Source organism: Apteryx rowi, unplaced genomic scaffold (assembly GCF_003343035.1).
Source record: "Apteryx rowi isolate R43461 unplaced genomic scaffold, aptRow1 scaffold_81, whole genome shotgun sequence".
Lineage (NCBI taxonomy): Eukaryota > Metazoa > Chordata > Aves > Apterygiformes > Apterygidae > Apteryx > Apteryx rowi.
Window position 1 is genome coordinate 948,606 of NW_020451105.1, and position 26,349 is coordinate 974,954.

The 26,349-nt window shown below is 37.5% G+C and overlaps 1 protein-coding gene across 1 annotated transcript in view; it reads left to right on the plus strand.

Moving 5' to 3' along the window:
- The window catches only part of SHANK2 (SH3 and multiple ankyrin repeat domains 2), a 316,407-nt gene that overhangs the window by 64,837 nt on the left and 225,221 nt on the right, over positions 1-26,349 (plus strand). The gene's annotated exons all lie outside the window — the stretch shown is intronic.

Sequence of the window (26,349 nt, forward strand, 5' to 3'; positions counted from 1 at the left end):
ACTGTGTCTTATGCAATCTTATAAATATTTGTGTTCTGAAATGCAGTCAGTGAAAATCTGCTTATCTTTTGACTTGCATCTTCCATGTAAGTGAAAAAATGGAATAAATAGGGAGTAGAGTTGTTCAAAATGTTAGATTCCCCATTTAGTTATATTTGCTATTTGGTGAAGAGAAGTCTTTAACATATGAAGATAAAACTGTAATGTAGATCTGAAATCCAAATGTTTGTACCAATCCAGTGCTATATGCAAATTAAAATTATTTGATAATACTGGGTTTATATACAATAGCGGTTATGCTGGTTTCTGAAACAGTAAATTACAATGACATAAGCTTTGAATCTAGCTCTTATAGATTACACCAGCATATGGTTGAGACACTTTGTTACCATCTCTAACACAACAGGCTCTAATTTTAGAATGCCCTTAATTAGTTACAGCTAAATTTTTTCATAATATACTTTTTTTTTAAAAGAAAAGTAAAAGGTTTTTTTGTTTGCCTTGTTTTAATAATCATGCTTGAGTCCATTAAGCTTTGTGCAAACTAGCAAGAAATAGGAAAACAATGAGTCATTAAAATACGTGTTGTAGGGGATTAGATTCTCTCTTCTGGTTGAATTGCTCACAGGCAATAAGGGAAAGTCAACCCAGTATCCTCGCGCGTATTAGAGACGGCTCAGAATTCTGGCAACTTTCCTCTCTTTTCTCTTGATAAACACACCTACAATTTGGCTTTGGGAATACCAAAGTTGTCTCTGCTGTGTAAGAGGCCGGGTAAGTGGGATGCAGCGATACCGGGTGGCACTGGTGTAGTTTCAAGTCATTTGAACATCAGTGTTGAAATAAGGCATTTTTCTTAAGTCGTGTGCAAGTCCTTGTCACTGGAGATCGGTGTTTTACTAGCTGAGCGGAGCTAGTGAAAGGGGCTAAATGTTCAGCTGCAGAATTTGTTTCGTGGGGTGTCAGACTAGTGTATGGAAATGGTTGTTTAGAGATCATTATCAAATAAATAAGTTGGTGACTTAGCTTACTTACAAAGTTCTTCAGATGTAAAATTACAAGAAATAGGTTTTAGTCATGACACTTCAAATGTGTACTCTTTGACTATTTTTGTTTTATGATAGAACCGTTAAATTTATGTGCATTTCATAAAAGCTATAGGGTGTCCTTTTCAAGCAGCTTTCATAGTTATGTGTTAAATAGCCTTCTATGGGTTGCTTTCTCCTGAGATGACAGGATGTGAGTAGATGTCTTTAAGACAAAAAATTCTAGACCAGTTAGTTAAACTCCTTTATCATTAGACAAAGAATATTTTCTGCGCAGCTGAATATCTTTTAATTGCATAAAACTGAACATACATATTCAAGAGTTATACATGAATAAAATAAAGCCATTAGGGCCTATCTTTTTTTCTACAGTCATGTAAATAAATAATTCCACTGCAATCAGTGGAATTAGCACTGAGCCAAAACCAGCTTGAAATAAAAATCAGGTCTGTATGTTTAACTGTACTTAAGATTTTCTCTTTTAACACATCATGTAGATTTGGGATAAGGTCAGTAGAGTTTATGTATGAAAAGAGATGCCAATTCTGAAGTATTTGGCAAAATATTTGGATATATATTTCATCTCTTTTTTTCTAGAATGTTATACTTTATATCTTGGATCAGCAATAGAAGCATAGATCTCATTTATTCAACCTAAATGAATAATCAGTTGTATTAAGGATCCTGAGTATATGCGTACAGTGCACTAATGATACTAAAATAATAGAATTTAAAGAATTTTCTTTTATTTCAGTTGATTTCAACTCCAAGGTTTTTTTGGCAAAGAAATGCCTCCAAACAGTCTGCTCCAATCTGTATAAAATGCAATATAGCTTTATAGTGAAAGCATCATGTTTAAAGTACCTCGGATCTTGAGAGCTAGAGGTTAACTTTTTTAGGGTGTAGTCATGTTCAGTCTTAGGGAAAGGAATAGATCCTTCTGTGGAAATCTCTAAGAAAGCACCGTGAAAGTAGAGTTTCAGTTTAGATTATGCAAATATTGAAAATCTATTGATAATTTCCATAAACTGAGCGCCTAACCCTGTTCTCTCTCACGCTGATTCCTGTTTCCCTTAATTAAGTGATGTGCTCATGGATGGCTGCTGGCTGTGTTAGTGGTACTCAATACCGAATAGCTGTCACACCCCAAACTATACTCCAACACATCTAAAATAGTGACTTTAACTGAAAATCAGTGAAGGGAAATACAACTGAGCTGGAGGAAAATGAGCTGTTGGTATGGTGTTTTGTGTAAGTAGTGTTTTCAACCAAGTAAAAAGTATGTGAATATCCTAAGATACTAGTGAAATTCCTACTGAACTAGTGTTTCATCTTAAATCCTAGGTGGGGTTGTTATGAATCTGTTTTCCTTTTTTTGTCAACAGCATATTTTTCTCATTGTACCTGGAACATTAGCCATTTAGGATTTTTTTTTTCCTTAGACTTTCTGACATTAAAATATACGTCTAGAAAGACTGCAAGAATGTATGACCTTAATAGAATTTTTTGCCACCTAGAGTGAGGCATATTTGTATTTTTATTCATTGTTTTACACATCCTCACTTACAGTTATGACAAGAATGTTTTCTGTTGTAATTTGGTATTCTGTAATTTAGTGAGATCAGAGCTAGGGATGCTAATAGAACTTTGGAGTTCAACCAGTTGTCAATATAAATAACTAGTTGATTAAAATTAGCTTTTTTTTCCTGAAAACATCCTGTCTGAAATAAAAACATCAGTTCCCATTGAACAGCTCCATTGCTGTGTACAATCCTTGGGGAAAAATTGCACTGCATAAATATAAACAGTATAACGATTGTCTGTAAAAACAGAAGAGTTAAAGCTATTAAATTCTGATAAAGAACATTAATGCATGGAGTTTGCAACCTCTTGAGTATGCATAGAAGATAATAAATTCAGATGCATGGCAATACTTCATAATACACAGTTTATGTAGATTTCATGGAAAATTTGTCCAGAGTAATTTGTATAAACATGCAAAAATTATGTGTTGAATGAAAAGAATGAAAATAAACTCCAAGTTATAGTCTGTGCTACAGTAAGAGGCTTTTGGAACAGAACAAGGTCAAATTTGCTCATGCATGTGCCAAAGAACCCACCTTTACTGACTACTCGGGGCAGGAGAACCTGCTTGAATACAGATGCCTCTGGGAGCAGGCACCTTTTTGGAAGGTGGGCGCAGGTCAGCGCTTTGGGCATCGTTACAGAAATGGGCCAGTCTGCAGGTTAAGTTGCCCAAAAGACCTGCAGCCACGAATGGGATTGCCGTGACTTGCCCTGCTCCTGCATGAGGCTCCTGGTTGGAGACGTGGAGGAGTGTTGGGAGTTCGGAGCGGGTTGTGAATGAGCCGCACTCTTAATTACTCTTCCTTGATTTGCATGCGCTTCTGAGCTACTTAGCCACTGCTGAATAATGTATGAGGGGATATAAGTGGATTTTCCTTGGCTGAGTGGGCTGCAGATGGAAAGTGTCAGCTTCTTTGCAGCATTAATGTGCATTTTTTCTCAGGTTAAAGCTGTAGAGAACGTAGATAGGCTTTTTTTGGATAACTCCTACAAATGCCAAAATATTAGCAACGTTTGCTTTTTCTCTTCTTTTCTGTTTGAATACCTGTTATTACAGTGAAAGATGTCTGTTGCTGGTTTTTGATTAAGAGTTTGTTTGCCTTAGGACTCCTCGTCAAGATTTCAGTGTTGCACTGCTGTACCTGCTGCTAAGCTTCCTGAAAACTGACAGGAACAGGGATTTCTTTGTTTTTCTGCCACTGAGGTTGATTTGTTTTACCTACTTAAACAAAGTACTTTTCACTGATTCCTCCTTGCACCTCCTCTTGCTTTTTAGTATGTCCCAAAGGGATAATTGGGGTATCTTTTTCCCTCTGAGCAACCTTGATGAGCACAGAAACATGCCATTTTTGTTTATTATATGTCCAATATTTAATATAGGTAGATCTAAACATAATGAATGTGGTAATAATTGAAGCAACACTTAAAACCACCTGTGGTTCACTTAGTAGGAAAACTTCTAAGAACTTTTACCGTATTAATTTACTAAGAGGCATTTGAGTGTCTTAACGTACACTTGTGACTCTCCCTGGAGTGAGTAAAAATATCACGATCTGGGTAGTGTTCAACAGCTAATTAGAAAACATCCCTTTTTATTCCAGAAAGCTAGAAAATTAAAGCACAACCATTATTCCACTCGTTTGCTTGAGATTAGCCTTATATCTGTGTGGCATCTAGGCAAGATTGATCCCTATAATATCGAAACTGTAACACTTACGTCATAGGCTATTCTAAACAAAATATTTTGAATGGGATGGTCAAATGTGAACTGTGAAAACTTCCAGGGATGTATCTGTGGTCTGACATAAATTGCATAGTAGCCTCAAATATTTTGAAACGGGATGTTTGATATATGAGTCCAGTAGGAGTGTAGTTAGAAAGAACTACTTAAAATATGGAATCATACTACTAAACAAAACAGTCTCATAAAATACAAATCTTGCAAACTCCCCAAACATAACAGTATCACTTGAATTTACAGACATCCAGAGATGAACTGTAGATGAGCATATTCTAAAATAATGCTTTTAAACTAAACTTGGTCTGACATTTAATAAGGTAAGAGATTGAAATCCTGTGAAGTTATAGAGGTTGCATAGTAAATATAGCATACAGTTGTACAAATGTTTTAAAAGGAAATATATAGTTTAATAATTATGATAACAGGATTCCATAAATATTCCTGTGTATCAACGCTTTTCATAGTGTTTGATGTAGAGATGTTGAAAATTGCAGTGAAAAGATTTGTGTAAATGCACGTTCTTAGAAATGTTAGTGTTTTAGTAGTATCAGAGTGTATGATATGAGTTCTCAAAATATATTAAAAGAATATTAGAGAGGTAAAAACCACTGTTAAGAGAAAAAAAATATTTTGAGGAGATGAGACTTCAGTTTGAAATAATTACAGAACACACTATGAAAGCAATTTTCCAGCAAGCTAAGTGATCTTTTTGTGACAGTGATCAAGACAAAATCTGTGATTCCAATGCTACCGGGGGAGAATTATTTTTGTCTTGTTCACCACTACAGAAAGTGGGTCCTGACTGTCACGTGTGTAACTCAAAACACTGCAGTTAAAGCAGTCTCTCTCGTTGTTCCAGTTGTATCACTAAGTTACACCAGCCTTCCTAAACCCTTTATCATCTTTCTCTGTGATCCTTCATCATTCTTAACACTACTTATTATCACTTTCATTACCTTTGTCATTAATTCATTTTCATTACCTCATTTCATCTGTAGAGTGACTGGGACAGCAGACTAGAGAAAGAATAATTTGCTCCCTCAACTCCTTTAAACATTTATTTTGCCCATTTCTCCATCTTTCAAGTCATGCCATGTCAAGAGCTTCATTTCTACTTCATTTGAACTTCTGCTTTCAAATTTCCTCTTAAAATCAAATTCTGACACCTAACTTTTCAATGTTGCCTTCATTCCTTGCCCTTAAAGGATCCTGCTTCCCATATCCAAGTAGAAGTACCTGGAATCTGTTGCTGGCAGGTAAGGGTTAAACCATGGTAATTTTTCTGTTTGGGGGCAGTGGTAGAAAGCTACAGTTTGAGGTCTGATTTTGGTGCTCTTATTCCTGGTGAAGGAAAATCAACAACATACAAAAGTATTTTAGGAGCGTAGCTCCTCATGAGGAATGCTTCAGAAACCCATATTCTATTATCTTGAGACTTTAAATTGACTATAAAGAAAGAGGATCTCTATGAAGCACGTTGGATCAGAATTACTTTGAAGTCCACATTGGTGTCTAAATACCCTGATTTGGGCTTTAGAATACTGAAAAAATGAAATGAGAGAGTATTTTTACTGTAAGATGCTATTCATTGTGACTAATAGGGTAATCTGTCCTTAGTATGTTTTACACTATATTAATGCACATGAAATTATGTCTGTAAAAATAATGATTAAATGTTGTATTATCTCAATATTTCAAAGCAGAAAGCTAGAGGGGTTTATTTAATTAGAATGCTTGACCTGCCACAGAAAGGGGCTACACTTAAACTGCATAGATGCACTGTCTTGGCTCTTCTCAACTCTGTCCCAGGGGGGCACAGGCAGGTACCAGCCCCCTTTCTCTCCTTCACTCTTCTGCTCGGGATTCCGCGGCTAGAAAGCTAGGCTGCACGGGCCAGAAAAGAATTGCAGTGTGCTCAGGCTCCGGCCTGATCTGAGCATCCCACCCTGAGCTGTTCAGGTATCAGGACTTCGGGATATGCCATCAAGAACCCCTACCACATAGGCTAGAGCGAGGCTTAATCTTTCAAGAGCCTGATGTACTCTCATGGAAATTAAGTGATTTAATGGGCCAACGGGGACATCACCAAGAAGCTCTGAAGAGCTTAATTCCCTTGTACTTTGTTCCCAGGAAAGACAGTGTCATAACTGAAGGAAGCCAGTGATTAACAGCAAGGTAGACAAAGCACAGCCTTTGGGTGGAGATGCTTTTTATAGTAATTGTTATACTGCTTACATTTCTAGATCATAGAAAGGTTGTACTTGATGGACAAAGCCTAACTCATTCAGGACCTGATGTGAAAAGCTTTACTTAATTTACAAGCAACCTTGTATGTGAAGACCAGCGAAAGCTTCTGTAATAAATTTAAAAGACTGTAGATGTGGAAATATGTTTAGACTAACAAATTTAATTTAAGAATGATGTTACTGCAAGCAATACTGTGATATTTATATTGTCAAGAAAAAATAATGCAATTCTGCACCTGATCTCAGAGTCTTACAAATGACATTTCAGCAAGGATTCTGCATATAGATAGCTTACACTACATGGTCCTACCTACCTTTTTCCCGGTGAAGCTAGTAAGCGTGCAGCAGGAAAAGGAGAGCTTTTGGTTAGAAAAATTGCATAAAAAATAAATGGTTGGTGGTATGTACCAGATTAGCAATTTTTAAATGTAAGATGTCAGAACAGTAGATCAAAAGAAAGATTAATATATATTAAGATTTCTTAAACCTTATAACTGCAGATTAAGATGTACATTGCAAGAAATGGGGCAGTCTCCCTTGGAGAACTCAGTATATCTGTCTTCCATCTACTATTGAGTGTCATCCATTTAATTTTGATACACTTCATTTTTCATGAGAACATTAAAACACATTATTTGATTTTTAGTATTTTTGATGTATAGTAATTAAAATACTAATAATATATAAATATTTCTATGAATACATATCATTTCTCTACGGATGTCTTTTAAAAGGATGATAAATGCTTTATATATATATCTATACTGACATATTACTTTGTGTTCATACATTGATATTTTAATGTGGTTTACAATTCAATTAATGGGAAGACTACAAATTTCATCTAGCAATCTAAGCTAGATTTTTTTTCAAAGTGTTTTTCAAAAGAAACAGCTGCTTAACTTTTACTGAAAGCAAACAGGATTTTGGCTTAAAGGTTCTTTTGAACATCCCAGCTTTGGAATTTAATTGGGACAGTGGCCATGATGCAACTCAGGGATCTGGGAGGTGTCTGTACAGAGCCATGCAGAGCTCCAGGGACTCTGCAAAGTAGGAGCATGCTTGTAGAATATATGAACTCAATCTTACAATATTTATTAATGTAAAATGTTTATCAAAGTTCTGTTTAGACAGGGAAAGCTTACATAAAGAGCTCTTGCAGTATGCATACAGCATGCCCACTTGTCTGTGGACATGTGTACGTGCATGGGTACATACATATCCATTTTTTATGCTGCAGTGGGTGAAAGAAAGAAGCCAAATCATTGTAATTAAATTCTCAAAATTTTAAAATTAAATGCTTCATATAATAATAAATAAAATGAAGGAATATTATCTTAGATTTTGCTGTGCCCTTCATATTATCAGAAGTATAAAGGAAAAGTTAAGCAAGCACTTTACACTATTGTTACCTTAGTTGTATTTTGACTGTACTTTTCTGTTCTTTATTTCATCACTTTGTGGATCTGAGTTTCAGAAATGGGTGTGACTAATAGTTTGATGCTGGATCAAAAGAAGTATTTTTAGAATTTAAATACACTTTGCAGCAACAATAACCAGAGTTGCAGTTTGTTAAAAACTGAATGAGCTTCTTTTGAAGTTGGTAGGGATGAATTAAGCAGTATTTTTTGCATTATGAAAGTAACGCATAATTCCAGATAGGTTGTTTTCTTAAATGATTTCACAGTACATTTTGGAGGAATAAAGCACTGGGGTAGTCTTTGTGTTATGATAAAACTTTTCCTCTACATTATGGTGAAAGTTTGAAGATGTCAGTTAAACTCCTGGTGAGAGACATTCAGTTAGTGTAAATCTCATGACAATCGGTTATCATTGGTATGTCTCAGCAAAAAAAGCCTTATTTTTACTCAATGTGTAGTTGCTCATCTCTGTAAGAAAAAGTTGTGACTTGGTTTCTGTTAGATTGGCGTTTACAAAGACCCGCGCTTGGTAACTACGATAGTGGTAGGGTTGACAGTTTTAAGTTTGGCTAAACAGTGGTGCCCCAATTATAGCTAGTTAGAAATTTCCAATGAATATTAGTTTGGTTTTAGAGGAGAGTTTCATTTCAATGAAACAAAAGTTTTTATGAAAAAAGTTCAGTATTGATGAACTTCTAACATATTCTGCAGTGGCTCTTCTGCTCTGTGTCTAATGTAGGAAGTTCTTACCTATGCCTGGAAACTTGATAGTTAATCTCCTTTCATCCTTTGCTCATATTTTCACTTAGTACTTTTTCCTGCAGTCAGATGCCTATTCAAATGCATTTTATGTTAGTTTAGCCAAAGTGGTGGTGTGTTGTTCCATAATACAAATGTTTTGAGCTTTTTTTCTGTCCAGACCTCAATGCAGTTTCATTAGGTTTAGTTTTTTTTCATTTAAAGTTATACTGTAATGACTTTAGAGATTCTTTTTCTTTTTTTTTCTTTTTTTTCTTTTTTATTAGTCGAGCTGTGGTGTATAACTAGGATTACAGGTTGTCAGAATCTAAATCGTGCTGCGTTTTCTACCATGTTACAGCCTTTGTAATGAAATGTATAGATGTACCATGTTCTGTTTTTATTAGAAGTTGGAAATTGTCTTGAACTGCTTAATTTTATGACATTTTCTGTTCTTGTCAGAATCTGCCATGACAATTGCTTAACAAGGGATTTTAAAACCTCTTGAGTTCCTAAGTCTCTTTCATCTTGATCACAGAATCACAGAATCGCTGAGGTTGGAAGGGACCTCTGGAGATCATCTAGTCCAACCCCCCTGCTCAAGCAGGGTCACCTAGAGCACATTGCACAGGATCGCATCCAGGCGGGTTTTGAATATCTCCAGAGAAGGAGACTCCACAGCCTCTCTGGGCAACCTGTTCCAGTGCTCTGTCACCCTCACAGTGAAAAAGTTTTTCCTCATGTTCAGATGGAAGTGTCTGTGTTTCAGTTTGTGCCCGTTGCCTCACGTCCTGTCGCTGGGCACCACTGAAAAGAGTCTGGTCCCATCCTCTCGACACCCTCCCTTCAGATACTTGTACACATTGATGAGATCTCCTCTCAGCCTTCTCTTCTCCAAGCTAAACAGGCCCAGCTCTCTCAGCCTTTCCTCATAAGAGAGATGCTCCAGTCCCCTAATCATCTTTGTAGCCCTTCGCTGGACTTGCTCCAGCAGTGCCACATCCCTCTTGTACTGGGGAGCCCAGAACTGGACGCAGTACTCCAGATGTGGCCTCAGCAGGGCTGAGTAGAGGGGGAGAATCACCTCCCTCTGATAAAATCTGATCTGATAAAATGTTCATAAACACACAATACAGCTTACATCTCTAAAAAACATATGGAGGGCTGATTTCATTCTTAAGAGTATGAATGCAACTGAAGAGAAATTTATCCAGTGTATTTTTGGGGACTATCCTTTTAAAAAAGAAAATGCCCAGATATGTAGCAAAACTACTAGTCCTGCTTCTTCTAATTTCTGTCTCTTTAGCAGCTTTGAACTGATCCAGACTCAACTTAACTGACTGTTTAGCAGTTCCCAGTCAGCTCTCTGGATGGCAGTTCTTGTGTCAATCCTTCCTGGTTTAGGAGGCACAGCGAGAGGAAAAGTGTGACTAAACTAGCCCCATAATCCAGTCCCCCTTGACTGATGGAATGAAAATGAGATAAATTAGAGCAGTTTTGAGGTAGCCCCAAAACGAAGGAGCACAAAATTTGCCTACAGTCGGTTTTGCACAGTGTTTTTCAATGTAACTCATAGGACAAAAATCTTAATAAATTCAATAAGAAAGATGGGCCTCTCAGGAGTTAAGGAGGACGTAGCTTTATAACTAATCATCTGAGCAACTTGGCACACTAAAGCTAGCTAATCACAAATCCTACTGAATTACTGAAGGCAAGTGACAAGTTTCCATTAACCGCTTCAAAGCTGTTAGCTGCCTTCTGCATTTTTGGAGACTTCTCATTATGAGCAGGAAGGTTACACCAGGACACTTCTTTTGATATCATCTGACATTATAAAGTGCACCCATCACATTGCATCATCATTGAAGTAAATGCTGTTCTGATCATTTCTTTTCCTTCCATAAAAGTTTAACAACAAAAAATTGAAATTGTACTTGAGAACAAATGCATTCCGACCAGTCGTCTTTCTGGATTCAGTTTCAAAAACTAGGCTAAACTGAGATGGAAAAATTTCATCTTTGCTGAAATCAGCAATTCTGGTAAACATTTGTGAAGATTCAAAGCTTTACCCTTTGTGATTTCCTAGATATTTTATTTTTAAAATATTTCACTGCAGAAATAGGATTTGGTAAAGATCTGATGTAGTACAACAGCTGGTTGAATATTATTTTTCAAGTTTACTGTCTTCCTGCAGCATTTTTTTGTGTGTTTGCATCCTGTTTAGCTTTCCATATCTTAGACATTTCCACTGTTTCCCCAGGAGTTTTTTTCACATTTTAATGCCCCTCATTGTCAAAGTTTAAATTCGTAATATTTTGATGTCATGAAAAGACATGTTAAGATAGCTAAATTAAAAAAAAAAAAGTTCAGAATTGTTCTTTCATGATAGTCCTTTTAGGCTTGAATGGAGACAACATTCAGGTCAGCACCAAAGCTCTCGCATGATTATAGTTAAGTCAGATTTGTAGCATGAGGTCTGCTTCTGTGGCTTTTTTGCCATTATTTTGGTGGCACACTACTACATTGTATACTTCGCTCTCTTTGCATTTGTTATTGTGTAGTGTCCAGAGCGAACTTCAGCAGTGACTTGCACAGTAAGACAGCTTCAGTAAATTATTTAGAATAGGCATAGTCACTTTGGTGTGATTTAATAATTAAAAAAATCCTTTAAGAAAAAGCCAGCTCCACAGAGATCTTTGGTAAAGTATTGAGAACCATCATTTGAGAACCAGCAGCTTTGACCAGCAATCCCAAAGCTTCTGCATTACTGTAAAATTGTCAGCTGTGACAGGAGAAGATCGTCTTGAGCTGTTCGTTGGCTCTTTGAATGGTAGTGTTTAAGCAGTGATTTTAAAAAGAAAATAAAGTCATTTTGGGGCAATTTTCTGGGAGTGAGATGTCCAAAAATGAATAAAATATTGCAGGTATGATCTTTCCATGTTTTTAGCAGACTGTATTTGCCAACTCTCTACCGTGATCCCCAAGCGTGTGAAGATGTGAACCAAATGGCCTTATTTGCTGTCTTATCACCTTGCGAGTTCAGCTCTAAGTTAGCATTACAAGTTCGGATTGTTAGAACATTACCTCTCTCAGGCTTTTATATGAAATGCTCTCTTTGCATACACCTGCATGCACACACATATACAGTTAGAAAAGCCTATGGCTAGTATTTTGTTTCCGTATACGTAGCTGCATTAAATTTCTGTGAAGCCCAATGTAGATTGTGACATTAGCTTTAGATTACAAAGAGCTTCATTTAGGAAACCACACAGAGAAAGGTATTGCTTAAGGATATAAAAGTATTTTATTTCCTTAAGAAAACAAAGTGGTTGCTGTGGGACAGAAAATTATCTGATCTTAGCTTTTCAAAGATACATCACTGGTCAGAATTAGAATATTCATACTACAGTGGGCAAAAATGTTAATTTTCTAGGATTTATTCTTGATATATATATATATTTTATAGTGTAGATCAAGATACTTTCAGGAAAAATAAAGAAACAGGCATTTTTCTGTGTGTTACAATTTAATTATGTTTTTTCTGTCCAGTCCTAGAACACTGTGCAAATGAAGCATGTTTGTTTAGCCAAGCAAGCTTTTAAGTACCAGTGAAGAAAAGTGAAGTTTTTTGAATATTGAATGATGATTTTTAAGGTATCAGTATAATGCAATGATATTTTAAGTAGTAATATAACTATAAATCTAATCCATAAGTCAGTTATTCCAAGAATTTAATCATAATCCTCTTAAATGGTATTTTTAAGTGAGGGAAAAATATTGTTATTTGAGATGTTTTGCGTCTAGTTCTAAAAATGCCTTCGGCAACATTTTTTTTTTTTTTAACTAACCAAACAGAATTATTAACTCAAATCCAGCTGTGCTGTCTGGGAGCTGGTTGGCAGTGTGAAATGCACTGTGACCCATTAGAAACCTTTTAATAAATGATCGTACCTGATATTGCATGTATAAGAGCTATGGTTCTGTCTTTTCTCTTACTCCTTTCCTGTGAGATTTTCTGTGAACAGCAGCTTTGTAACAGTCCTGAGCCTCCCTCATATGGATGGGCCACAGTTCCACCCCAAGTGGATCTACATGGAGACTGGTAAAACTACTTATTTTAGATAAGTTAGGTACCATGTGACTAAGGTCATAAAAAAGGCTAGACCTTTACAGATAGTTGGTGCCTAATGGTGTAGAAAGGTACTTTTTAGGATATTTTTTGAACTGGTTGTGTGCCTGTGTCCCATTGAAATATATATTTTAGAATTCAGCGAAATGAACCTAGAAAATATGCTTGGTGGTAAATCCACTATCACTTAGCAGCAGTCCACCTGCCTCCTGTCCCTTCGCACTGTCTGGAGTAACAATGATGGGACGTACCCAGAAACTGTGAGAGGCTTCTCAGGTAGTTGTGCATGGGGTATTTGGCATAAAGCGTGGCTTGCTAGTTCTGGCTCAGCACCTGCCCTGCCAGACCTTCTTGGCGCCGTGAAACACATGGGTGAACCTTGGTCCCCTTTGCTCTTTGGTCAGGGAATATGGTGCAAAAATACCCAAGTCTGACAGTGCTTATTGGCTTTTGCCCTGCACTTACTGCACTCAACTTATTATGTTACTTACATGAATTATTGCCTGTAGCACCTGTACTCTTTTACAAATGGTTTTAATATCCTTCTTAGCTTGTTATGAAAACTGATTTTTAATGCCTGTAAATTAGTAATGAATAAGCTCCTAATGATGCTTGAGAAAAATTGGCTTCTTCTTGAATGAAACAAAAAATAAAATTGTTTTATACTATTTGTTTTCTGTTCCTTTCATAACTTTATTCTCCTAACAAGCCTAAGGACTTCAGAGGTCTTAGTTCTCCAAAGAAATTTCTGCTGTGCTCATGCTTGAAATTCATGATAGTTGTGTGTGGCCTGCATGAACACGTGTGAAAATTGCTGCGCTACATCACCCTGCTGTTGGCATGAATAGTTCTCTGAAATATGGTCTTGCAATATGATTAGCATTCTTGTATACTCCTAAATTTTCTGTGTGTTGATAGCATGTAGTATCAAGCTAGGTAAGTCGTAGCTGTGCTGTTTAATAACTTTTTAAGAATATGCTATAATTTGAGAACTTACTAAAGTCAAGACAGCTTGCTGTTGTGAGAGTTCAAGAATTCTGTCCTCAGTGGCTGCTTGTACCTCAACTTACTCGGAAATACCCGTCTGTGGTTATTGCTATAAATACTAAATTTCTGCTTTGTTTCACTATTCCCGTCTCCTTTTTCATAATTTTTTCATACAGTCTAGACCTCTGTTACCTAAATTTTATCTCTTATTAATCCTTATATTTCTGTTTAATCACTTCAGTCATCTTTCACAATCTCCTTACTGTAGTTCATTCATAAGCAGGCATCTCTAAAAGCTGTGATGATGTTCTCTGCCAGCCGGTGTCTGCAACTGCCCACTCTTACTTACCTTTTGTTCTCTTGAATCTGTTCATCAGCGTAAATCCAATCTCTAGACCTTATTACTTTCTCTCCTCTTTTTTTTTTCTTTGTATGTTTGGATGTCTTTTCTTTACAGAGCTTCCTGTTAGTGAAGATTTGTTTCTTATCTGGGATTAACAGTTGTCTGCTAGGGATTTTTTTTTCCTGTTTGTTCTGTCACTGACTCTAGTCGCCACTCATAGTAGATTGGTATTGAAAATGTGGAATATTTATAGAAGTGAAGTAATAAGGTTGTAAAAGCCCCCCAAATTATCAGCCACATAACTTTAGCAAGGTGATAGCTTGTTCTTTTCTTCTTTTTTACTTTCTTTTTTTTTCTGTGGAGAGTGACAGAATAGATAAAGATCATTTGCATTCACAAGCTTTTTCACAGCCATAATGGTGCACAGCAACCATAGCCCTGACAGTTTAGCCCCAGAAGGAATACAGATGAAGGTTAAAATCAAATGGTAAGGCTTAATTAGTAAGATCCTATAATAAAATCTTCACTGAGACAGAGTAAGATGATGATAAGGAGAGATAATCTGTATTTCATTTATAATATTATTTACCACTAGCAATACATGTTTCAAGAAAAGGCTATCCATTCCTGTAAGTTAATGATCAGAAATTTTCATATAGTGGCTTTGAAAAAAACCCCAAACCTTTAAATGCTAAATATGTCAATTGCATAAGCAGAAAATAGTACAATGCAAATGTAAACCCTGCTCATCCTTTTAGATAATGGGACACTGGAGTATTAGTTAAAAATAAGTTCCTAGTTATAATTTTTAACCTCACCAGTTGAAGTATTGATGATGCTTGAATAATGAAATGGAAGACTTCCTGGGTTGTTCTGCTGCTGCAGTATTACTCTGGAGAGCGTGCTTCACAGAGATTTCTCTGGCACCAGTTGTGAAACTTCTCATCACTTTTGCTCCACAGGTTATTCTGCTTCCTTGATAGATGAAAAAAAAAAAACAAATTGGTTTTCTCCATTCATTTTGTTAAGTCTAGGTTGCACAAGAATACTGGGGAGCATTAGAGGTATGGATAAAGTGCACTGCACCATAGTTGTTTCCTATTAAAATGTGACCTGTGAACGTGATGAGCTATGGAAAGCTCCTTCTCAGCTTACCTGACTGCTGTGAATTAGGACTGCCTCCTATTTGCTACTTCTAGTTCTGTGCTTAGGAAAATCTATGAACTCTGATTGTTCAGAGGGATGGTAGGGGGAGAGGAGAAAGTTATTTATACCTTCTTTCTTACCTTTGAGTACTTTTTATGCTTTTATACTCTTCTGTTCTTCCAGTTATCCTACAGAGGTCCTTTCCTATTGCTCTGTAATAGCCCTCTATCTTGCATCATTCAAATGTTCCTTCACTTCCTGAGTGAAATTCCAGTCCCCTTAAAATCCATGGCAGAAGATATACCACCTTTACTGGGATAATGATTTAGTCAGCTGTGTCTTTCTCATTTATTCATTCCTTAACAAACAGTAGAATAAGACCTGTACCTTTTCCAAGATAAGTCAATGTCAAAACTCTGTGATTCTTTGAATGGTCTAGGATCTCGTTCAGAGCATTTACTTTTTATAATCTTTCCTACATAAATTCAAATCACTAGTTAGTCACTCTTTCATCTTAATTATTTACTGTATTGCTCTTGGTTACTGTGTGGTTTGATAAATCTTTGTGTTAACCTGGTGTCTGGTATTCATTAACTGATATTCCAGATAAGGTTTGAAAAGAGTGGGTAGGAATTGTTTATTAGCACCTTACTCCTCCACGTAATGTTCAGCATCCAAAGTTACTTTGCTTTCATGGTTATATAGTTCACTGCATACCCTTTCCTGAGTTGTTGACTACTGCCATTTCTAAGTGTCTTGAAGCATTAATACATTTTTGGTTTCTTCACTGAAGATCTGTTTCATATTGTATCTCCCAGATTTTCATTTCACTGTATTTTCTTCCTATCTTCCAATCCTTCCATTTCCATTCACACTTTATTTCTTGACCTCAAATGGGTCCTGTGAGCCCCATTTACTTCCTTCTTCTTTGCTGTTGATAATTCCTTTGGTATTGCACACAGCTTCCTAGCATGAAGGAAAGCATGGTCCCACCCATGGGGACTTAGGGTGAGTCGTTTTTAAATTTCTTGTCAAATTCTAGTCCAAAAGAAAGGTATTAAGACTTAAGAGAATATTTACGCTTGCAGTGCTCCAGTGAAATTCTCCCCCAAATTCATGCATTCCTGTTTTTTCTTGTTCCGTTCTACTACCCGTTTACCAGTCATAGGCCAGCTAAGGGAGTGGTCTTAGGCCATGTGATTCCTCTCCTGACTTCTCATTTTAGCTGTCTGTTACAAATGTTAGTAAGCAGATAAATATTGCAAGTAATTTGAATTCACTTTTCAACTGAAGCTTTCTAATGTAATATCTGAAGTACGTTTTGTTTCCCTGTCTCTTTTATCGGTTCTTAGTCTGTTTATTTTCTTTCAAAACATAGGGTGTTCCTTATGTACTTGCTTATAAAGACATACTGTTTATTAATCATGGTTCTCATATGTGAAATTGTGCCTTAAATGTATGAATACAATCTTCATTAACTTAATTTGGATGTTTTTATATAGATGAGGACAGGCTGAATCCCAGGTGTCAAGTGCTTGATCCTTCCTCTAAGGAAACTACTTGTGGGTATATATGGTAGTTCCACAGGTTAATAAATAATACCAGCATGAAAAATGACTTCTCTCCTAAACACACAGTCTGAAATTATTCTAAAGCATCAAAAATATGCACCTAAGATGCCATGGTTTAGTAGAGAACAGTATATATAATTTGCTCATTTACGCAATTATTCTCCTTTCTCTGATCCTCTTCTTTTTTCTGGACATACATTGCCTTTTCTTAATAGCTTTATTTGCATCAGATTTCTGGTCCAGAAGAAAACAGAGTTATTTTGCAACTTGAACATGGAAGTCAAATTTTATTGTAGTACTCATGATGTCCGGGGGTATGACTGCCAAATAATATCCAGAACACTTCTATTTTCATAGTAATGTCTTGGATGTCAGCCATGCAGTTTCTGCTGAATTAATGAATGTCATGTGGCTAAATCTACCACTGCTGCCAGAAACATGTAAGGATAAATAATAAGAATATTTCTGAAATAGTATGTACACAAGATCCGTTTTTGATAATGGTTTTTAAACTTACACCTTTATTCTATTAACTGATCATACCTACCTACTCTGACTTACCTATATAAACAAGAGAGTCTTTTTTCATATTGTTGTTACAGGAAATAATCTCCTAACTTGGCTATCAGTGCACCATCTCAAGCCTTAATCTGCAGGCCAAATCAAGAAACAGGCTATATTTAAAAAAAAAAGACTTCCCTCAACATTTTCAAACACTGTAAAATACAAATGAGTAGGCATAGTATTGCTAATATTACTTTAATTATTAATCCACCTCAAAAACTCTGCAGTGAGCAAGCCTTCCTTTCTCAATGGGATTAACTAACCGCTGAGAACATTACAAATGCTACAAACACCTACATATTTGTACAAAGATAACCCCCTGTTACAGCGGATATATTCTTTTTTTATCCTTTCTTATTTTACCAGCATGATTCATTAACAGTTATTTTTGAGATGTAGAAATGTAGGCTACTAATATAATTTAAAATGCTGTTATTTAAATGAATAAGTCATCAATGTTTTAGTTTTCTTCTAACACAATACATCTAAATGAAAGGATACTGAGGCAATTATCAGCTTAAATGATTGGTTTTTATTTTTTAAAGATCCTGCTTGATAAAAATGATTTTAGCTTGCTTTCTTCTATTTAGAAGAGAAGATGTTTTTTAGGTTGAATGGTTACATAGCATATCTACTGCAGCTAAAAGACCATAGGAAATTTACAGTGAGAGGCTCTATTGCAAATGTGTATCCTATCAAAAGAATAAGTAAAATTTACTTGGTGTTCATAGTGCTAGGTCCACTTTAGAACTGAAATGATGAGAATAAGCGTAAATGAGGAATTCTTAGAGATCGCTTAAATTGAAAAAAAAAAAGTGTGCAGAGGATTTGTAGGGTGCCATAATGATGGTTCTCACTAACTCCACATTTGAGAGGCTGCATCGACAATGATGTAAATGCTTCCTTGGGTTTCTAGATTTGTTAATGCAAGTCTGTGGGATGTGGAGGTCCTGCTGGCCTCTTCAGCACTCGCGACCCCAGCAGTATGCTCTCTTCACCTTCTGCGCTCACTGCTTACAGGCTTACTGGCTTTGGGAGGCTGCAGATCAACATCCTTCTTCTCTTAGCTTTCAGTTTATGGTTGTGTTGATAACACCTGTGCTAGAATAAAAGTGGGCTCTTTTTTCCTCTCTGCTGCAAAATGAGAATGAAAGCAATAATGCAGGTTTTTGTCATTAAATTCACTAGAAAGTAACATGCGCCTGTGGGAAGCCAACCAACGGGGCGAAAAGTTTTCTGAGTTTTGTAGTCTCTTTGTTGTCAGCCCAAGCCCAGCTGCGTCTCCTCAGTAAAACAAGGTGTTCTTTTTTCAATTAAGATACTACCATCAAAAATTGTGCAATAAGGTATTAAGAAGATACAGAAATATCATATTAACTACTAGGTTGTTCCCTCCACTGTTTCACAGTTAAACTTCTGTGTCTGAAGACAGGGTGATTTGTTCTGCTGGTGTTAGATGCTTATGTGATGCAGCTGCATGTAAATCTTTCTCCTCTTGGTGAGCTACCTCCTGCGCTGCCTTCTTGCCCCTTGCGCGCCCCCAGCCTTTCTGTCCCTTGCCATTCATGTTCCTCGCTAATTCACTGCAAGTCTGCACAGTTCTAGAGGTGGCATCTGCTAGATCCCTCTCCCTGATGCGCCGTTGTGTGCCGTTTCTTTCCCGTTGGCGCTGCGTGGCAGGCAGGTTGTCCTCAAGGAGCGGGTGGTGGAAGCAGGGAAAGGCAGGTGGAGGCAGCCATGAGGAGAAGGGAAAATGAGACTGAAAAATGGCACTGAAGGACACCAAGATCTCAGAGCTGAAGGAAAGGCAGCTGCAGCTAAAAGAGGATGTTGTGCATTTGTTTCTTTGCTATTTTCTTGTAATTCCTGCCTTGGGCTAAGTCACAGTCATGCATGAACTTTAATGTCATGGCTGGGTTTCTTCTGTCATTTCCCCTGCAGTAAATTAGGAGTAACTGCATGTTTAGTTTAGCATTTAACAGTTGAGTCAGAGATAGGCTATAAACCTGGCATTCATAGTAGGGCCGGCTTCTTCATCCTTATGCACCTTGTGTTGTTGTTTAGACTTGTGCAAAGATACTGGAAAATGTCAGAGCAGAGTGGATGCATTTCGTGTCTGCTGTGCCGGAGGAATAGTTACAAAAGATAGCAAGCCTGGAGAGTTGCACCTACCTGACCACCACCTAAAATTGTACAAGTACGTTTATCTACCTCCCCGCTCCCCCAAAATAATTACAGTTGTCTATATAAATTATACCAGCATAATGTGGCAAACCATTTGACCATTTTGGCTAGTTATATGCTCTGTAGCTTCTACGAGAGAGCAATTTTTTTTTCCATTGAGTGCAATATACACTTTCAGTTATGAAAATGGTGTTATTCTAAATAAAACTGACATGATCCACCAACACTTTTGGAAGCACAGATGCTTTGTCCCACTATTTACTAAAGAGGTTCACACTTAGATTAAAGCAGTGAAATCAAATCACTGAATAAAACCTGGAACAACATAATGATTTAAGGAATTTGTTAAGAGCTTTTGGTAGAAGGAAAGTTACACAAAGGCGAAATTAGATTGTTTTCTGTACAACACCAGAACACAGAAGCAGTATGCAATCCAATATTGGTGCATTTGTTTTTCTAAACATTTTGTGTAGTTTCATTTGTCTTTGTTCTCGCCTGCAACATGAGACTCCGACCCACCAATCTGTGTACTGAATCCAAAGCCCATCAGCCTCAGCCATTAAAAGCAGGCTCAGGCATGTCTGCTTGCAGGAGCTACCTGCTGTGACATGCAGTCCTCTTTTGGACACTCCTGTGTAGCTGGGTGCTGATCGTCCACTACTGCATACAGCTGAAGGGAACAACACTAGATGAGGTCTACTTGCTGATGGAAACAGACTTTGAAGTTGTGACTACAAGTCCTGATTTAAAGAAATACTATGAAAAAGGAATTGATTAAATTAAAATAATAAGTAGTTTCCTATATTATCTATTCCAAATCACCCATTCCTCTTTCTTTTTTCTTTTTTTAAGAAAGGATTTACACTAGCTATTTACTTTTTAAGTGATCTTTTTACTCTCATATTGCAGCAGAAAGGCCTTCACAAACATCAAAGGAATCTCACTATGGGTGTACAGAGTGACAGATGTTAGCTGGATGTGCAAATGTATAGAAAACAGATGCAAATATTTATTGTAGTTATTTGTACTATTCAGAGTAAGATTTGACATTGTTTTTAACCCAAGCATGCATAATAAAAATGAGAAGCTCAATTACTGTTATAGCTATGACTGCTCCAGCAGGTTAAAACCTTTAGCAGACCTTGTCAGCTGGCTGCTCTGTTGTCCTTTCCATTCCGCACCTCTGACAGAGAGGGAATATCCTGCAGAAATGGAATTAAATCAAATACAGGTCTTTAGATAAGAGCCTTTTCTTTGTACCAGCATACTGTTAAATGAAAGTGGACCACCATACATATCTCAAATACTTTCAGATGTTTTCTTTGACATTGCTGATAGGTGTCAATCATTCTGCTTCAGCTACTGCAGCTTTCTCTCACTGCACTTGTTTTTCTCTCTCTTTAAGCTACTACCTCTAAGACATCCTCCCTCATTACTGGCCATGGTTTCCTTCTCCCTTTCAGCAGCTCCCATGAAATACCAACATTTAATTTTCACACCTTTTAACCTTCCATTGTTCTGCTTTTTTTGCACCCCTGACCTAAATTCCTCATACAATAACAGCATACAAAGCAGTCAGCCTTTGGGACAGAGATTTTATTTTGGTTTTAAGGTAAATTCTGATGTGTGTATCTATATCACTGTAGTCAGAGCTTCAGATATTTGCAAGTCTTGAGCTTGGTGACTTGAAAAAAAAAAAGAAAGTGAAAACCCATGATTTTCAAGCTCTTTTGGATCATAATTTCTAAACCCATTATCTTCTAACCTATCAAAGAGATTTCAGACATTTTTTTTTGACACATAGCAAGCTTTAAGCAATACTTAGCACTTTTAATGTGATCTAAATAGAAAATTCTCAGTATCTTCTCCATGTTGTGTAAGCATCTGAAAGCAAAGGCTTAAGATGAGTATGCCTCCTTTGTACAGAAGAAGGTAGCTCTTTGGATGTTATTCCTGCATTACTGATGTAGTCTCACAGGATCTTAGTGAAGGCTTATTTATAATCACGTATGGTATGAGTATGGTAAGAGAGTGATTGATTTTCATTTCCCATGATTTTAAGCTCATCTAAGTGTGGCAACTGTATATTCATCAACTTCTAAATTCCTTTGAAATGTACCCACAAACACATATACTTTGCATGCTTAGTTATTAAAATTCTTCTAATATCAGGAATTGGATAAAGTGTTTTCTGCAGAATTGGAGACCCTAGCAATGGCCAGTTCTCCCTACCGCACAAAGAATTGCCTCTGCAAGCAAGTCTTCCGCAGAGCTGTGGATTTTGCTGGATATTTGAGAACCTTTCCAATTAATTTGTTTTTGTTTTTAATCAAGTTCTGCAAATGTGCTAGGTTCCTCATGAGGGTAGAGTGAGCCTGGCCCTTGTCAGATAGAGCGAAGTTTGGGGGCATCAATTTAATAGAAATGCCAGGTGACGGAAGGGAAGTCTGGCACATGGCTATGTATCTTTCACTGCTATTTTTTGTTTTTTCTTTCTCCTTCTAATTGATAACTCTTGCCATCTGTTCCTGATCCATCCCTCTGCTGTCCTTTCCTACACACAGTCTCCTGCCCCCGTTCTACTCTTAAAACTTGGAATGACTGCTTGAAGGCAAGCAGTAGGAGCTGACTGAAGCCAGTAGTATCTGTGTGGCAGGAAGATGCTACCAGGGGTGTCAGGGAAACTAATGCTACGTTAGCTAAGGTTGGGGCCTTCAAGCATCATTTGAGTGGGCTCACATGCTTCTATCTCAGTGCTGGTCTGACTGCAATTTCCTGAGCAAACTCCCCAGTTTTTTTCAGAAAAATAAAGCAACTTTGTTCTATAAAATAGGTTTATATTCATTCCTGAAATGGATTCCTTCTGAATCTGTCACCATTGCCTGTGTTCCTGACTGCTTTGTGGCTTTGTGGAATAAGTAGTCTAGAAACACTATACCTACCTAGAGTTTTTTCAGGAAACTTTTTGTACTTTACAGTCTATATTTGAATCTGTCTTTTCCTGTCTAACTCTCCCTTTGGTGCTTTAGCATACGGGGAGCCTATTTTATAGCAAAGAGAAATGTATTTATACATGCAAAAAACTGCATTTCTAACAAAAACTTAGATGTGTAAATAGGCTAAAGAGATTTTTCTGCCAATAACTTTGAAATGGACAGAATTAAAAAAAAGAAAAGCATCTGTAACTATAACTTTGTTCTCCTGTTATCTGAGAAGCCCCTGCTTTTAGAGATATGTTGGTGGGAAGATTAAGCAAGAGCACAGATTTGGTCAGACAGATCATTTTTTGCTATTTTTAAAGGCATTTAAGTGCCTAAAAATAGATCCTCAAAAATATCTAGTTACTAATTCCCATAGATTTCTAATGGGAGCTAGGGAGTGAAGTACCTATAAGTCTGGCAATGTGATGTCACAAACATACAAAAAATTGCCAAGCAAATATAACGTAAGAGCCCATGTTTTGATTGCTGCCTAGGTGGCTTTTTCTGCTCAGAGGCCTTCCCGTGCAGAGCTATCATAGACGTTTCCTTGAACGCCTCTAGAAGAACCGGGGAGAGTTAGACAATTAGCGCTTGCTCATTTGCATTTGTAAGGTTCTTCCTGATTTTTCGATTATGGATGCTACTGGCTTGTCGGTTATCTTCCTATTGTGTGGTAGTGCAGCCAAATTACTAGCTTTTTGTATCCTGACCTAATAATATCAAGGGACTATCGTAAGGCAGCGAAGTCTTTCTGGAAAAGGTGGAAGTTGCTGGAAGAGTTCCTTTTTTAACTTCCGAACGCTACAGAACTGGGACTTCAATTAAAACAAACATTCTAATAAGCTATTAGTGAAAATTAGAAAACATGAAAAACTGCAGCTGCAAATAGTTCACTGACTTCCTTGATTGTCATATTTTCCAATTGTACAATAGCCTTTATTGCAGTCGGCTCTGCCATGTAGGAAGAAATTATATTTCCTGTGATGGCAGAAGAAAGACAGTTAAATGGAATAAAATGATCACTCGTCAGGTGATGTATCTGATGGTGTAGACAGGAAAGCATTCCCACAATTTCCATGAAACTCAATAATTTTAAGCGACTTTAATTTTTTTATGTTTTTATAACACTGATTAGAAACCCCTAGATGCTGAAATGCTACAGCTCCAGCAAGAATCTAATAAAAATAACCCTGGGATTGATTTTGATTGACTACAGTTGCCTGTCTGTTTTTATTTTACTGTATATGAGCAGACATGAATAAGCGCAATCGAGTTAACACTTTCCTAGGCTGGCTGGTACGATGAGGTGTTCAGGATGTGTTTAATTTGGAACAGTGCTACCCGCGTTAGGGGAAAAGCAGTTTGAGGATTAGACTCCCAGGTTTGGACGCCAGTGTCACCCTCTCAGTGGAAGGCCCAGGCCTTCCTCCCTGGGGAAGCGTGAACGATGCTGAGGTCCCATCTCTTTGTGGACACAGTTCATGTTTAGTCTGTATGCTACTTTCTGTGATTGATGTTCTGGTTATTAAAGCACAGAAGCGAACACACGGAGGCAGTGATTTTCTTCCTTTCCTGTGGGCCTGTCAGGCAATTCTCCTCTTAAGGCATATGGGGATCAACCTGTGCTCATCTTCTGTATAGTCAATAAAGCGGACTCCCCTACACTGTATAAAACTGATTTAAGGTGCTCTCCCTAGGAAACGTGGGCATCACAACCATGCGTAGAGCTGGGGAGGCTCTATGCAGTGGCGCAGCTCTTACGTGCTGCTGCTGCTGCTGCTAGAAGTAGGATCACCACCAAGCGCTTCCCTGACTTCTGCAAAGGACTATCCCTGCCCTGTCAGTCAACAGAAATCCAGACTTCAGTCTCTTCCCAGAGCATTTTGGGAAGTACCGCCGTGTAACTCCCCTCTCTCCCTCTCTCTGGCTATCGAAAGAGGAGTGCTACGAGACACTCAGGTTTTGATGGAGAATTCAGGAGCACTTACATCACTATTGACTAAGTTTAGTCAGAAAGCACTATGGAAATACAAAATATTATTAATAATTATAACTTCTTTATCATTTGCAGCTCCAAAGATAATCAGGGGGATTAAATGAAGATATTAGAAAGAGAAATGCACAGAAGCTTTGATTCAAATTAGTGGCATGGTTGGTCTGGCATTGCAGTTCATGTTCTGGGAACAATATTGATTCTCCTCCTGAGGAGCTAATAAATACACATATTTATAAGTTTGAGAACAACAGTTTGAAGTTATTCTTTTGAAAGCTTTGCATCATTTGAAAGATAAGAAAAAAAAATACTGTCACATACAGCTGCTTAATTTTGTACATATGCTGTATCAAAAATTTCCTCTGGTAACATTTCCACTTGATCAGAAAAGTTTCTTTTAAATGAATAAACTTGAACGAAAGCTTAAAATTATATTAATTTAGAGAAATATTCTTTTCATTAAAAACTATAGTCTATATAAACATTGGAATGTTAAATGATGTTTAAACTATTGAATTTACTTATTTATCCATACTAATTCCTTTCACTGTTATGTTATAGATAGCATTTATGCATATGGAGGTTAAATACAGTTAAGTTGTTTATTTTCTGTCTTTCTTGAAGCAATTTTCTCAGTAAGAAGACCTGATTTTCAACAACAGATGTATTAGCAATCAGCAGAGATTTCTGAAATGGAATAAGTCTCTATTAATTGTTATATAGTTTGTACTATTTGTGTACAAATTGTAAATTTAGGTTACTCCTTTTTTAAACTGTGAATTCTGTTCTTCAGAATCCTTATATGGTACATGTGACTAGTTAAGATTTACATTTTTGTGAGTGTTAGCACATCCCCTCTCCTCCTCCCTCCCTCTCCCCCCCCCCGCTTCCTATTTGCAGTATTTTTAAAACACGGATATCTGCCTATTTCAGTTATGTGCTCTTCCTCTGGGAACATGTTTGCACTGACTGGCATAGCTATCTGTAGAAGTTTTTCAGAATTAGGACTTTAAAAAGCTGCAATGGCAACATTTATTTTCTATCATCTGCACTGAATTTAGTAAAAAAGCTTGTCTGAATTTTAATATTTTTCCCCTGTACAGCAAGAGTTTTTGTTTTATGTCAGTGGGATCACTGTATGGAGGGGAGCAGAAAAATAATGTGTGCTTGTATTTCCATCTTTTTCACACTGGACTATAGGCCATATTAAGATACTCTGTTCAGTGGCAGTTTTGCCTCGATTCTTAATGCAGGCATGGTGTGAAGCTTGCTTGTTTTTAAGTTTGATTCATACTTTCCCTCGACTTGACTCTGTAGCATTGCAAAAAGCACGCAAATACCCCAAAGCCCAGCCCGCCGCCGAACCCCGAGCAAAGCTGGCAGGACGCGGGGAGCAGCTCCCCTCCGCTCCGCTCCGCTTCCCTCCTCTCCTCTCCTCTCCTCTCCTCTCCCCTTCCCTCCTGTCCTCTCCTCTCTCCGGGCTCGGCTCGGCTCGGCTCTGCCAGAGGAGCTGGCAGCCCGCCGCTCCTCGGCACCTGCCCGGTGCGAATTCGCCTTTTCGACCCTCCCGCCCCAAAGCTTGTCCTGCCCCTGCCCCGCGCCGGCTGGTGCACGGGTGCGGCGACTGCAGGAGCGGCGGCGGCGGCGCTCACATGACTGATGCTGCGGGCCG